We start from the raw sequence: 16269 nt of genomic DNA, 5'->3' as shown, positions 1-16269 counted from the left end.
TAACGATTACCGACCCTTTCGAGTGGGACCCCAATGAGGGTCCTCCTGCCCGGTGTCCTTGGAGCCAACCGAACGAGACCGAGTTCGGTTCAGAAGCAAAGGAAAGCGTTGTTCTCAGATCAAAGTACGGACAGGTGCGTGATTGCTCTAGGAAATGTGCTTCCCCGACACACAGGTGCAGGGCTGCTTTATAGGGCCTCGTGGGGAGGGGCGGGGTTCTGAGGGGGCGGCCTGAGAGCTCAGCGTCGGGCGCAGCGTCTCTGCACACGGCCCGCCGCCGCCATCTTGGGCTGAGTGCCGTGCGCGGCGCTTCTGCGCACGGCTCCGAGCTGAGGTGCGGGTGCAGTCGTTTCCCACGGGGAACTCCGGGTTGAAGGGCCGGGTGGGAGCCCCGTGTCCGCGGCCTTCTGTGAACGAGAGAGACTGGACTCAGCACAGAGGAGAAGAAAGGTTAGACTTTGTTTTATTACCCATATTCTGTTTATCGCCGGGAATTGTTCATGGTGACGAAACTGCTGCTCAGCGTCTCTGGGACCGACCTGCCCCTCCCCCCCCAGGCCTCTCCTTCCGGGGCGTTTTCCGTCGAGTTCACAAACGGGAACCTTTCTCCACACCAGTGCCTCTCAGCGTGTGCACTGGTCCCCCCGGGGGACCCTGAGACCCTTGGAGGGCATCTGTGAGATGAAAGTCATTTTCGTAACAGTAGGAAGACCTCGTGCACCTTTCCTCATTCTCTCGGGAGGAGTTGCTCAGGCGCAAAATCCTCGACTTCTTTCCGACTCCCCCCTAGAAGGGCTCTGGCTGAGCCCCGAGCATCTCTCACCTGGTGCTCCCACCTGTCCTCTCTGCTCCCCCCTCCCCGCCCCCAGGTCCATTCTTGACAGAACCGCCAGAGCGATCCTTTTAACACCCAACACCATGCAGTCTTCTGCGGAAAATGATGTGATGCTGATTGCTTTCACTCAAAGCTGACGGCTTAAAATGCCCTTAAGGGCTTCCCTGGTCTGCCCCAACCTTTCCCTGTATGACCCCCCCGGCTCCCAGCTCTCTCCCCACCACAGGGACTCCTCTCTGTTCCTGGAACACCCCAGGCCTGCTTCTGCCTCAGGGCCCCTGCCCTGGCGGTTCCCTCTTCTCCCTCGTCATCGTCTCACTCCCTGCTTTTCCAGGCTTTGCTGAGATGTCCCCGTACCACTGTGTCCTACCCTGCCCACCCTATTTAAAACGGCAGGTTTTCCTACACTGGGACGCCTGTCACCCCCTTCCTGTGCTCTGCATTTTCTTTTCCATTTCCCGCCGCAGCATTTACACTCTTCTCTTTATTTGGTAATTGTGAGTTGTTTATTGTCTGTCTCGCTCTGCTAGCACATCAGTTCCACGTGTCAGGGATTTTGGGCAGCTTTCTTTCACTGATGTATCCCAGGAACCTAGAATGGTGCTTGGCACGCGGTAGACACCGAATCAGTATTTGCTAAACGAATGACTGCGTTATACACAAATGCCTCTAAAGAACTAGGATGCTTGGAATATTTGAAGTTGTGATTTAACTAAGACCAATCATCAGGAATTTGTTGAGCAAATTGATAATCAGAACTCTTTCCTTGTAAGCAACAACAATTCAAGTAAAAGCTTAAACAAAGAAAGGAAAGAAGAAATCTGTTCACTTATAGAATAATCTTCAGGCATGGCTGGATCCAGGAGTTCACATGATGTCATTGGGATTCTGTCTCTTTACTTTCCTCTTCCTCTGTCTACTTCATTCCCAGGCAGCCTTTCCCTTTATGGTGATAATGATGCCACAGGCATCTCTAAGCTTTTGTTACCAGCCGCCCCAGCCACCCCATGCAAAGAAGAGTGTATTTATCCCTGTTGGTTGCGCCTGCTCCCAAGCTCTCAATGGCACAGCAAGGGAATGTGTATATACATCTGTATTTATTTCTGTGTCTGGCTCTGTCCTTGAAAACTACCTGTTCACTCTGATCCCTCCAGTTCCAACCCAACAGCACAGGGTTTATTTTAGCCTTCCCCCTTCATTTCTCCGATAGTGAAGCCAGGCCCCCATTTCCTTAACTGATTTACTGATTTGATCAGTGCTCCTGTATGTGACCGATTCCCCCTCACCCTCCACGGCCGAGTCTCCCCTCATGGGATGGCCTCCTCACCTGCTCAGACTCTTGCACCTCGGCCGCTGTGTTTCCCTCCTGTTCCTGCACAGGTGCTGGCCCTTGTTCTGACCCACTGCACAGCTTTAAGGCTGAATTGTTCAGGACGCGAAGGGAAGGGAAGAGGAAACAGGGCGTCTTTATCTTAATTTATGCCAGTTACCCCAAGAGACTCAGCACCCCCAGGCTGTCCCTGATTTCCAGGACGTGGAGCCCACGAGGCCCCGTGGTCAGTGAGGCAGCTTGCAGCTGCCCTTTGCCCAGCCGATCCTCTCCCCCTTCCCTGGTGCGTTTTCCTCCTGGCTCTTGTTGCTCTCCCCAGTGTTGGTTGGATGGAGTCTTACCCCTCCAGTGCTCAGTGCTGTGCCTGGCACGTGGAGGTATCAGGGAATATTTGCTTGATGAGTGAGTCCCAGGAGAGAGCCGTCCCACGTGGACCGCGGTCTCCGAGTCCACCCCCGAGGGTGGTTGTCCTGGCCGTTCTGAGGCCAGCTAAGGCTTGCGTGCCCTCCATCCCGACACCCCGGCAGGTGGCCCTTCCTCTGGCCGATGCAGCACCGGTGACATGGGAGCGGACGAGTCGAGGAAGTATAGTTAGCATCATTCATTGCTTATGTCGTACAGGCTGTGAGAACTAATGAAATTTTATGACAGACGGGCAACCACCAGCTTCCCCGTGTTATTTATCTTTCTCGCTTCTGGCTGGGAGCACTGGGTGATTTTTCATTTACATTTAAAAATGCCAAGATGACTAAGCGCAATTCGCCTACTCAGAAAACTAGCAAATTGTATCAATGCACAAGTGTAATGAATAATCATCAGGCATGAGAAATGAGGAGCCGTTAAGCAGGATAGTCTGTCTTATCCCAGTTCCCCTCCCTCCCCCCACCACCATTTCCACCAGTTCCCAAACGCCAGGGACATGCATCACAGGTTTTTCCTTTGCTCATATCTGGTGTTTGCAATATGTGCAGTGACAAACAAAAGGTTCTTATGAGTTGTGACGCAGGTACCCATGGCTCAATAGATTTATTTGTAGCAACCTTAGAGGGATGATGCAAATAGATGTAATACATGGGGATTGGGGGGAGGGATTTTTTAAAAAATAGAAAATTTAACGTAAGAAGGCATGGAGGTCCAGGAGACAGGTTAATCCTAGAGTGGCAAGAGTCAAAATTGTGAGACTGTGTTTACATAACCAAGAGAAACCCGCCGAACGAATTAATCACAGAGACCCAAACCTGGGAGCTGTATGTACTTTGAAAAATTCTTTTGTATACACGGCTGGTTCTCTTATCTCCTCATTCCTGCAATGTTATCTGTGCTCCCATCCCCACCTGCTTTTGCAGGATCTCCAGCCTCTGCAGTTCCCTGCTCCCCACAAATTACTTCCCGGGGCGGGGTGGGGGTGGGGGTCTCTAGAGGTATCTCACATGTGTTCACTAATAAACGGTTAGGTCTCGTGTAACATCTGCATTGTTTTTTTTTTTCCTTTATTCTCTGCTGCTCCCGTGGGAGTTTGATGAGCTGTATCCTTAAGGCACCAGAGCATCAGCCCCTTGTCTTTCTTCTGGAGCCTTTCAGAGTCTGGAGAATGCTTCCTCTCCACAACCAGTGTTTTCCCAGGGATTTTAAAATTGTGCTGTTTGTGTTCCAGCACCTTCTAGATTTTTTTAGTAAAGAACTCTGGGGCGGGGAGGCAGAGCTGAAAGGCCAACATTATGCTCTTCTCGACACCCAAGCCCCTGCGTCATGACTAAGGCTTTGTGAGGGGCAGTGCTGCTCTGCTAGCCTTCTCTCTCAGGATGGGCTCCTTCCCAGAGGGCTCCTCGCGTCTTTGTGCACCTTGGCACTGGGAGGCTGGACGTGCCCAGACCTGCCTGGCTCCCAAAAGCGGGCACTGGCTCAGGCTCCTGGTAGCACATCTTGATTCAAAGGGGCGCAGTGGGGCTGGGAAGCAATTCAGACACAGGACTCGCCCTTGAGGACTTTATTACGTGAATAGACATGCAGTAAATAAGCAAGTGGTAGGGGAGGGAAAGCTAAGTGGGATGAGAGAGGCACAGATAACGGAGCAGAGAGGACAAAGCAGGAATAGCTTCATGGAGGTTTGCCTTGAGACACAAACACCTGGAGGAGGTGACTAGAAAGGAATTCCAGGAAGAAGGAGCGCAGGGTGGATATTCCCAGCAGCACAACGGGATGGCAAGGCTTCAGATGGGCCAACACCTACACTGCTGGAGGGAATGTTTGGGGAAGTTATGGTGGGAAGGGGGAGTGAGACTATGTACAGGAGACCCGTGGCCAGCGGCTGAGTCCTCTGTGTCTTATTTTGTATGTGGCAAAATATACCCAACTGAGATAATACACCAGATGGAGCCATCAGAAGCCATCGAGGAGCAGCAGGGTGTGACTCTGGGCCAAGCAGGTCCACCTGGGTCAGTGCGTGTTAGATGATAGGAGAGACTGGGGTGGGCAGACCAGTGGGGAGTCTTCTGCAGCATCAGGTATGGGTACAGAGATTGAAGCGTCTTCTCTCTTTTCAACCAAGAAGATGATGGGGTTGGGAGATAGAGCAGGCGGGTATTGAGGTGAGGGAGGAGAGAAGTCCAAGGAGACCCGTACACGAGCATTTAGGAAGAGAGAACAGCATGCTGTCCAAGAGGCGGAGGTTTTTTTTGGATGGAACTTGATGAATCACACCTTCAGCTTTTGTAAGTTGGGTGGGATAAAGACAATGATTCCCATTTTCGAGGTAGGAAAATTATGACACAGATTGGTAAGCGGAGTGTCCTTGCTCACAGGGTACAAGGCAGAGGTGACCCTCAAACCCAGACCTTTGGGTTCTAAAAGCTTTGCTCTTTTCCTTACAGACCTGCTAAGTAGATGTACAGAGAGGACAGTAGCAAAAAGGAGTCAACAAAAAGGTGTAAAAAATTATGCTATGGGTGAGGAAAACAAATGTATTGTCCTGATGCCTGGGAGAGCCATCAGGTAAATAAACTCCCCTGATCCAACCCAGTGAGAAATTTCCTGGGCAAGTGGATCCATAATCCCATGTAAGTCCCCTAAAAAGAGAGACTAGTGAGAAATCAACTCCAGTGAAAAACAAACTGAGAGGAAATAATTGTGGCAGGGCACTGGGCATTCCTCCCCCAGGGTCCCAGGCTGTCGTATAAGAAAAGCCATAAAATCCATAATAGAAATTGCTTCATCCAGAAGCTTCTGGAAGGTCCGTGCATTCATAACTAGGGCGTCAGTAACAGGCCTATTGTTCTTGGTTATCCTCAGTGATAACCAGCTGCTTATGAAGCATCTGTTTTCTGAGAACTTGGACTCTGTCATGGTCTGTTTTACATCTGGGAATGAGGTGGTGGTATGTTGTTTTTCTCTTGGGTTGGTGAGGAGAGGTGGGAAGACACAGGCTTGCCAGTGTCCTGTTTGTCTTTCTGTTTATTGTTGCAACTGGCCTCATTAGGTCAGGCGAGAGCTGCCAACGTTTATAACTTTGGCTTTTCTAATTAAAGTTCCCCTGAAGAGGCTACCCCTCTCTTCTGACTCTCGGCAGGAATGTGCTCTCATAACACAGGCATCTGCCCCCTGGACTAACCTTTCTCGAAACCAGATAAACAGAGTAATACTAATAAAAATATCCATCTGTGCTTAAAGATAAATAGAGCATTAATATACCAAACTGAGATCTGGATTCTTTCGGAGCCAGCTTTAATGATATTAGACATCTGTTCCAGCTTGCTTTCCACTCATTTTCCATTTTACACGTTCTTACACGAAACCAACAGGAAAGCGGTTTGTCTGGGGAAAAAGGGGTGTCACTTGACCACTGTCCTCTTCTGAGGCCACTGCCCCCATAGAGGGTGAGACAGAAGTATAAACCGATGATGTGCCCTAACATTTGCCCCCCTGCTTGCTTTTTACCATGGATGTTAAGCATGGTGGTCTTTTTTCAATTTTATTCTTGGGTACCAGAATGCCAGTTTATTCATTGTCAACTGCTAGTAGAATTGTGGGTAGACCAGATGTACAAATGTTGGCGTGATAGAGGCAGTCATTCTTCTCCTGGAGTCAAGATGTGAAAGTATCTGAAAGCCATTTGTTTACCAGGAGACCAGAAGGTCTCAGCGTGGAAAGATGGAAGAATGATGGTTTCTCTTAAAGAGAACTGTACTTGGATGGTAGAAACCAGCCTCTCAGGGTTCCTTTAGCATTGTTAACACTCGAGAAGAATTGCAGGCAAGATGCTGTCGTAGGACAACTTTCTCCACTTAAGGGCAGACCTGTTGACCTGGGTTTCTTAGATGTAGTGCTAACTCTAAAGGGGTAGGAGCAAGTCAGTGGGAGCAGGGGAAAAGATGAATGGGGGCATTAAAAATTGCTACAGTGATGGGGCAGGGGTGCCACTGACTTTTAGTGTCTGAAGACCAAGGATGCCCAAGTACATCAGCGTGAGGGGCAGCCTTGCCCAGCCATGTCCTGGCCAGTCCCAAATGCTGATGACACATTTTTGAGAGGCATCCACATTTTAAAATAGTGGAAGCACTTTTTTCGAATAAAAATCTTATGTAGAATCCCCAAATATAAACCATATTAAAGAAGAGGTATTTTTTCCTGAAGGAGAGGAGGTCCCTGAAAATTTTGGGGGGGAACAGTTTAAGAATCACTATTTTAGGTGCTATCAGATGGGCATGCAGTTCTGATGTTTTCTTTGGTCCTACCATGTGCTAAGAATCAAGTGGTTTAAAATAATTTTCTAAAGCATAATTTTATTCCTCTTAGCATTTTATATAAAGGTTTTTAACTCTAGATAAAAATGGAAAGAATTATAAATACCCATACACGTGACACCTAGATTCTAAAATTGCCAGTGTTTTTCTCCTTCTGTCTCATCACTGTCTCTCCATATATATTAGTTCATCTTACTTTTAAATTCATGTCAAAGTAAGTTGCAGACATCAGTACTTCCAAATGCGTATCAGGCATTAACTAGAGTCCCGTCTCTGTGTGTAGTCCTTTTTAAGCGATCAGATTTACGTACAATGAAATGAATAGATCCAGCGCATAGTTTGTGAGTTTTAAAAAATACAGTCATGCCGCTCAAACCCTTGTCAAGATGTAAAACATTTCCGTTATCTCTGAAGGTTTCCTGGTAGCCCTTCTCAGCTAGCCACACTCCCATGCTCCTCCCCTCATTCCTGGTGAATACTGTTGCAGTCCTTTTCACCAGGGGTTCGTTTTACCCATTCCAGAGCTTCGTTTGAATGGGATCACCACATCCGTACCCTGACTTCTTTCATGCAGCAGATTGTTTCTGAGCCTTATCCATTCTGTTGCTTTCATCAGCGGTTCCTTGCTTTTAATCCAGGGGGTGGTGGTTTTGGCTGTGGACTGAAGGGAACTCTGACTTTGGTGATTCATGATCCAGCACTTCCACACCAGGCCATTCTCATTATTTCTGGCAGAATTAGCTTTGTCTGAACAGCAGCAGACAATCTGTCAGGAGGGCTCATTCAGGCAGACCAGCTGACAGCTTGCTGAGAGCATCCTCGTACCTGGTGTCTGAGTGGGCCGGGCAGGCTGGTCGGCATGGCCCAGCAGTCACACCCACCCTGGGCAGAGCCAGTCAGGGGGCTTGTGGCCCTTCAGGAGCGCTGCTCTCTTCTCTTCCCCAGAAGCCAGAAGATTGGGCTGAACCCTCAGCTCTCTAGAGTTCTTTGTTTTTTTAATTGTGGTAAAACATATGTAACATAAAATTTACCATTTTAACCATTTTTAAGCGTACAGTTCAGTGACGTTCAGTATGTTCACACTGTTGTTCTACCATCACCACCATCCGTCTCCAGAACCTTTTCATCATCCCAGACCGAGACTTTATACCCAGTAAAGAGTAACTCCCCAGAAGAAACAGTGACACAGAGAGAACAAGCGTATGGACACCAAGGGGGAAAGGGGGGGATGGGATGAATTGGGAGATTGACATTATACACTATTGATACTATGTATAAAATAGATAACTAATGGGGGCGAACCTACTGTATAGCACAAGGAACTCTACTCAGTGCTCTGTGGTGACCTAGATGGGAAGGAAATCCAAGAAAGGGGATATATGTGTACGTATAGCTGATTCACTTTGCTGTACAGCAGAAACTAACACAACATTGTAAAGCAACTATACTCCAATTAAAAAACAACAACAATAACTCCCCATCCCCCTCCCCCAGCCCCTGGCAACCCCCCTCCTACTTTCTGTCTCTAGGAATTTGACAAATCTAGGGACCTCATAAGTGCAGTCATATAGTATTTTTCCTTTTGTGACTGGTTATTTCACTTAGCATAGCGTCTTCAAGGTTCACGTTGTAGCACATGTCATAATTTCCATCCTTTTTAAGGCTGAGTAATAGTTCACTGAGTGTACAGACTACACCTTCTTTATGCATTCATTTGTTGGTGGACATTTAGGTTGTTTCCACATCTTGCTTATTGTGAGCAATGCTGCAATGAGCATGGGAGTGCAAATGCCTGTTTGAGTCCTTGTTTTCATTTCTTCTGGGTATCTATCCAGAAGTAGAATTGTTGGATCACATGAAATTCTATTTTTAATTTTTTGAGGAGCCTCCGTACTGTTTTCCACAGCAGCTCCACCACTTTATATGCCCACCAGCAGTGCACAGCCTTCCAGTGTCTCCACACCCTCGCCAACACTTGCTGTTTTCTTTGATCATAGCCATCTGGATGGGTGTGACGTGGCATCTCATGGTGGTTTTCATCTGCGTTTCTTTAATGACTAGGTAGGGATGTTGAGCATCTTTTCACGTGTGACCTATGCAGATTTTACCTGAGGGATATTCTAAGCGGGACCCGTGATCAAGGTCTAGCAGGACCACACTGAGTTTTCTCTTTCTTTCCAATGGGACAAAGTCTGGGGCTGATTATCCACTGAAGACACTTAGTAGCCATCTTTATCATCATCACCAAAACACACAGTGTGGGTAAAGAGATTCATGCTCTACAAAACTCCTTCTCCTACATTATGTCATTCAACTCTTGGGGCAGTTCTGCAGCGTCCTCCCTCTGGGCCGAGCACCTCCTCCAAGACGTCTCCCAGGGCTCACCACCCCTTCGTCACTTCGCATTGTAAGACAGGAGCCGGAGGTGCCCCACGTGATCAGAGGAGTGGTTTAGACCTCTTCGGCAGAAAATCCAGCTCTGGAAACAAAGTACTGGTTTTGGAGTTTTCTTGAAATTAGCCCATCTGCTTAAGGCTAACCCATGGTTGCCTGTGCAGGAGTCATGGGAGATCCCATGTTTCTCCTTTAATGCCATGTGTCCTCTGTCTGACACTGTGATTTCTCTTAGTGGGCTAGTCATTGTCACTGTTGCTTCATCGGGGGTTCCTGAGAACCCTACTCTGTTAGTGTGTTCTTTCAATGGGTTTTAGTGGTTCTCCCTCTGGGAAGAGTGAAATTTGTGCATTTATTCACTCATTCATTCAACCATTGTGTATTTATTGTGTGTCCACTGTGTGGACACACAATAGTAGTTACTATAGTAGTAACTACAGTAAACACTGGAGACACAGTGGTGAACAAACAAGAGATAATGTCTGGTGCCCTGGATCCAGGGGACTTAGATGGATGGGCCAGGCAAGACCCACTTAACCACAGAGAAAACCCTGCAGGGCGAAGGATGGCCACTTGGGACAAACATGCTTTTTCCTCTGCCAGAAATAAACAAGCTAAGTTTGAGGCAAGAGTCCAGAGTTCCAACAGTTACACTGTCCGAAGAATTCAAGGACCCATTCAATTTTTATCACACTGTCTGTTTAACTACCCTTTAAGTTCAGGTCTTACCTGCAGAGCTGGTGGACTCTGGGTGCCTTGGTGATTGGAATGTGATCTGTGAGGCACTGAGAAGAACTTTCCAGTGGCTTGAAATTCCTTTAGTGGGGGTGTCAGATATGTAGGAAGGCTTTGTAGGGTACCTTGAGCCGTAAGTGGAAAACTCCACTGAGAGACAAGGAGCAGCTCAGAATCACAGCGAGGTGTAAATGACTTGATTCACTTCTCAGCAGACGTTTATGGAGCGCTCACTGTGCTCAGTGTGGACAGATGCAGAGCTCTCCCCCTTCACGGATCCCTCTCTCTCTCTCTGTATAGAAGCCAGTGAATATAAAAGAGTAAGCAATTAATATACAGAAAAAACATTCAGAGATCAAGAGCCACGAAGAAACTAGGAAATGCCACCAGGCAGAGAAGGATCAGGAGTGTAGACGCGCCTAGGTAGGGTTGAGAAGCAGGCTGTGAGACGAGGTTGTGCGGGCACGCACTCGAGTGTGAGGTTGTGCCAGGAAGTACCAGCGGAGGAGTGGGGAAGTGGGCCGGGAAAGAACACAGCTGGCAGAGGTGTGATGCCAAACAGGTGACCACGCAGGCGCTGGGGAACCAGTGATGTTGGAGCTGCGGGACCAGGGCGAGGCATACGGACTGAGGCTGCTCCTGGGGCCATCAGTTCACTGGTAGGTCCAGCCGGGCCTGCATCTGGGCAGAGTGGGATCCAGTGGTCAGAGTGGCTCAGGGGGAGTCACTGATGCCAGCGCCGGGAATCTGGCCTTGTGCATGGGCAGCGTTTGCTTTTTCAGGGATGACATTGCTGGGCTTGTTCTGCAGATAACAACAAACAGGAGGTAGCCGTGGAGAGATCTAGGGAGAGAGCATTCAGGGCAGAGGGAACAGTGTGTGCAAAGGCCCTTTTCTTGAGAAAGGATGTGATGGCCAGTATGGCTGGAGGTGAAGAGGGAGAGGCAGGCTGGGCTCCCGGTCCCCGCACGGCAGTCTAAGCGCAGTGGAAGCCAGCAGAGGGGTCTCGCTAGCATGCCTGCCTTACGTTTTGTTACCACATCTTCCTTGTTCGATCAAGTTTTCATAGTGTGGGAACGGACTGGTCACTTGGAGTAATGGGAAAAGAGCATCTCAGGCAGCCCAGGGCACGGAAGGCAGAGCCTGAGACAATGAGGACAGCACCGCCCCGCTCAGAGCTGTGGGAAGGGCCTCTGTGATGCAGTGCATCCTGCTCTCGGATGAAAGCAGCCCAGGCGGGGACCTTGGCCTATTCTGAGGATGGCCAAGCCTCGAAGAAGAAGAACAATTAGAAAGTAAAAGGATTGGAAAACGGGGAGTTTCCAGCGGCCATTTCTTTGTGTCACTCATGATGCATTTTGACAAAGTGTGAAGCAGGGAAAAAGCCGCGGGATTGCAGGACTGCCTGGCTGGGCCCGCCGAGCAGCCAACAGAGCTCCCCTGCTCCAGGCAGCGGGCTCTCTGCTCCGGTTATGGATTTGGAGCCGAAGCATGCAAAAAGAGATTACAGTTTAGCATTCACTGCATGCATTCAGTGAAAAATGAGACTGTCATGCAGGCTGGGACTCAATCTACCAGGAAACGGTGGACGCGGGAGCCCTGGCTGCTGAGCAGACGATAGATGGAAAACGCCCAGGCTGGAGGCTCAGGGTTTCCATAGCTCTGGGTGAGAATTTCTTCCTTCTGGCTGTTAAGTCCATCCTTTCTTGTGTCTCTGACCCCACAATATTTCTTTTCCTTTTTGTTTTTTTTTCCTCAGCTTTTTCTCCATTAAAAATGTGTTACCTGGGTTTTAAAATTAGGTAAATGACATGAAGAAGGCGGCCCTTTCAGTTCTGTGTCAGAGGGGGGAAGAGGAAGGCATTGAATCAATTCAAACCAAGACAGTACCTTAAATATTATGTAATTGTTTGGAGACTTTAAGCCTCCTCCAGTCCAAACCCCTCCTTTTAGAGACGAACGAGCAGAGGCCCAGAGGACCCAAGTGACTTCCTCAAGTTCCCATGGCCTCTGGGTCGGCAGAGCCTCAGTCAGAGCCTAAGTCTGCGGACTTTCATGCCAAGACTCTTCCTGTGACACCCACAGACTTAGTTTTCTCCTTTATTTGTGGGGAAACTTGAGTCACTGGCAGAGTTTATTCAGAGTGCAGACAGTCAGAGCCTTTGGTGTGCGACCAAGCTTTGCTCCTTTCCAGATGCCAGGGCCGTGGAAGGGACGTCATGGCCCATTACCCCTGCTCTCTCCTTTGTGCCGGCACAAATGCCATGCCACGGCCTTGGCACCGGGGCTGCAAGGGATTGGGTTTGGTGCCCTAGCGGGGCCCGTGGCTTCAGGACAGGGGTCCCCACCCTCAGAAGAGGGAGTGAGACAGGTGGGCTATAAAATGTGCGGTGGATCAGGCTGATCGTCCAGACCCCAGACTTCCTGGTTTTTCATCTTGCCTCTTACTTGCTGGGTGAACGCGGACTGTTGGTTTAACCTTCCCCCTGTAAAGCAAGGATGCAGATATCCACACCACTGTAGTAGTTATTTATTGCTGAAGAGCCTTGCTACTACACACACAGTGGCTTGAAACAACACATATTTATTGTCTGCAGTTTCCCTGGGTCAGGAATCCAGGCACAGCTCAGCCAGGTCGTCAGCAAGACTGAAGTCAAAGGGTCTGGCAGGGCTGAGGTCTCATCTGAGACTTGACTGGGGGAGGATCGACTCTCAAGCTCACTGAAGGTGTTAGCAAAATGTGTGACCTTGTGGTCGTAGGACCAAGGGACTCATTTTCTTGTTGGCTGGTGACCAAAGGCCATTTGCTTTCTCAAAATCAGCCGGGGGGCGGGGGAGAGGCTCCAGCAAGCCAGGCACTGTAATCACACACATGTTATCATGTCCCCTCTGCTGTCTTCTAGTGAGTAAACGCAAGTCCCAGGTCCCACCCACCACTCACTCAAAGGTATGGGTGGGGTCATGACACAAAGGTATGAACACAGAAGATGGGGATCCTGGGGTCAGCTTTAGAGTGTGTCCACCACAGTGCCTCATAGGGTTATCGTGAGAAGGCAATGAGTTAACACACATCAGGCCCTTAGAAGAGGACCCTTTCTCAGGAAGCACAGTGAGTTGGTTGTGGTGGAGGTGGTGGTGTTACCATCATCAGAAGAAGATGCCTCTAACTTGTACTTGCTCTTGGAAGGCCTTTGAACAGTCTTTAGGGAATCCGGGAAGACAGGATTCAATTTAAACAAACACCTACAGTAGTTAATAAATGAAAAAATTCCAGTAACCACTCTCACTTAATTTCATTTTCTTGGTTGGAGATTGCATGGCAAGTGGGAAATATGCAGGGTTTGGAGTTTGAAAAGCAGTGAGTTCGTAGGCAGCTTTCTCTGGACTACACAAATGTTGGCTGTCATCTTCACTTTCTTCTTACGCTAGACTTTCCAAATTATTGTTTTTTTTGTAATTACGAGGTTTATATATTAAAGAAGTATGTAAGGTAGTAAAATTGCCACTGTTTTGTTTAATTTAATTTTTTTATTGAAGAGGTATAATTGACATATAACATTATATTAGTTTCAGGTGTACAACATAATGATTCAATATTTGTATGTACTGCACAATGATCACCACAGTAAACCTAGTTAACATCCATCACCATACATAGTTGCAGAATACTTCCATTGTGATGAGAACTTTTAAGATTGACTCTCTTATCAACTTTCAAATATACAATAAAGTATTATTATCAGTAGTCATCATGCTGTGCTTTACATCTCCAAGACTTATTTATTTTATAACTGGAATTTTGTAGCTTTTGACCCCCTTCACCCGTTTCACCACCACCTCCCACCTCTGGCAACCACCAATCTGTTGTTTGTACCTATGAACTTGGTTTTGTGTTGTGTTTAGATTCCACATCTAAGTGAGATCATATGGTATTTGTCTTTCTTTGTCTGACTTACTTCACTTAGTACAGTGTCCTCAGGGTCCATCTATGTGGTCTCAGTCCAAGTTATTTTTGATTGATTCACCCCATTGGTTAAAATGTCCTATCATGCATTCCAATATATGCATCTTTATTTATATTGTAAGATATGCACAAAATAGAAATGACAAGAGCTTGAGATAAATTAGAGGTAAGCAGTAAACTCTTTCTAATCCTGAAGGTTTCCAACCATCATTAGCTCTTACTTCATGGTACTTTGCATGAGGGTTGTCATCAGCAACAGTGGATGTACATTCATATTTCAAACTTTTGTCAGATCTCATTAGCCCTATTTTGGGTTTTTTCCTCCTAGTGTGGCTGACAGAGAGCTCAAATAGCAATGAGAGCTGCTTGGCCACTGTTGCTATGAGTCTACATTATCAGTATTATCGGTAGTATCTTCAGTCCCAGTATCTTTGCAAGAATCCTTTAGGCCACTGGTCTATTTTGTAAGCATTGGTTTGGGCTGAAATAAATCATGTAGTCATTAAGTTAATTTTACTGACCTCATATGAACTGTGATACCTGAAAGTCTGCTTAAAGTATAGATGAGAGAGGACACCTCTTCCTGTTGTGGACCCGTGTATCAAATGAGACATGTCCCATCTTACATAGTGGGCTCATGATGGTGCCAGAGGAAATCTATATGTTGGAAACTAGAAAACCTTAATTTTTTTTCTTTTTAAGGCAAAAATAAATAATTTTACTGTATTGTTTCTATACACAAATGCATAATCTTATACTCCCTTGGGAGATGTACACACAGTTTGGAGACCCCGCTTATATCTCACACCACACAGATACGTCTGCCTCCAGAGTGATTTTTGGCTTTATTACAGCTGTGTCTAGAAACGCCTATCCCTCGATGGTTGGCTGAGCTTTTTGATGCTCTCATCATACACCCACAGCAGAACTGCCAGGTGACCCTGAGCTCTCACCCTGGAAGTGTTTTAGAAAAGTCTGCAAAGTTTGCAGATGTGTCTGGGCCACGAGCCGTGAGGATCCATCCCACCCAGGCTTTCCGAGAGAGAGGAAAAATGCTGGCAGCCCCAGCAGCCTGCAGGGGCTCTTCCGCCATCCCCGTAAACAGGGTTGAACTGGCCTGCTTTATCTCTCTGTGCAAAATGCAGATTTAATAGGAAAGCGCCCTCGGAGTCACTGCTGCCATGTTGGATCTCCGGAGGAATTAGGGATAACAGTCTAATAACTGTAGAAAGAGCTTAGGCGCTTTGCTGTGTCGGGTGTATCTGAGTTAGCTCCTGAAAAGCGAACTCGGGACATTAAACCCTTTTATCGCCCAGATAGAGCAATACGGGGAAAATCCACTCCTTGGCAGGAGATGAGTTTACTAGCATCTGAAGGGGGTGTGTGTTTGAATGTGATAGGAAGGGAGCATTTGTCAGAGCGGAAGGTGGATCAAAAGGCAAATGAATTCTTGGAGTTAAATAAGGGCTTTAATTTATCCCACTTTGAACTGCTTCACCATCAGCAGAATGTGCTACCCGAAAGCCAGCCTGTCTTTCCAAGGTCTGTGGCTGGCACAGGGGTCTCTGTCTGCTAACGCTGCATTTTAAAGGAACAAGCAGCATTAGGGCAGATGGCCTAAGGCTGAGGAGGCAAGATAAATGTCTATTTTGCTGGGCCGCAGAGTTCCTTTTGCTAACCTGTTCACCTAGCAGTCTGCAGAAAATAAGAGATTTAGACAGAGCTGGTTCCTTTCATATTACTTAGGTGGACCTGAAGTTATCCAGCCAGACAGAGGATGGACAAATCAGGCTAGCTTAGCCCAGTGATTTCCAAATATGGGTCCATGGAGTTCCAACAGAGGTTGCCTTCTGTGGAAGACTGAAAAATGGCCACAGGTTTTATCTATTCCTGTGTTCATACCTTTGCAGTGCACCACCGCAGTTCCTCCCATCAAGAAGTGGAGACTGCGTCTCTGCTCTTTGAATCCGTTGAATGTGTGGCTTGTCTTGGCCAGTGGAATGCTATCAATTGTGGTACAAGCGAAGGCTTGAAAAGCATTTGTGCATTCAGACTTCCCTCCTGAGGCTCCTAGAAACCATGAGAAGGCCGGGCATGTCTGTAGGATGATGAGAGACCCAGTGGTTCTCTCATCTCAGCTGGCCAAACCCTGTAAGCAGAGCCGCCTAGCTGATGGGCAGCAGAATGCAGATGCCAGAATGACCCGAGCTGCAGTCTGCAGAAGAACTGGCTAGCTGAGCCCAGCCCAGATTGCTGACTCCCAGAATCGCCA

General features: G+C 47.8%; 1 long non-coding RNA gene across 1 annotated transcript in view; it reads left to right on the top strand.

The window, feature by feature from the left end:
* The first annotated feature begins 336 nt into the window (after nucleotides 1-336).
* LOC132415292 (uncharacterized) overlaps nucleotides 337-16269 on the top strand; it is a 104134-nt gene continuing 88201 nt past the window's right edge. Inside the window, exon 1 of the long non-coding RNA XR_009517117.1 lies at nucleotides 337-450. This is a non-coding gene — a long non-coding RNA (uncharacterized lncRNA). The remainder of the gene's footprint in view (nucleotides 451-16269) is intronic.

The sequence above is a fragment of the Delphinus delphis genome, chromosome 19, assembly GCF_949987515.2.
Source record: "Delphinus delphis chromosome 19, mDelDel1.2, whole genome shotgun sequence".
Lineage (NCBI taxonomy): Eukaryota > Metazoa > Chordata > Mammalia > Artiodactyla > Delphinidae > Delphinus > Delphinus delphis.
This window is presented reverse-complemented; position numbering and strand designations above follow the sequence as displayed.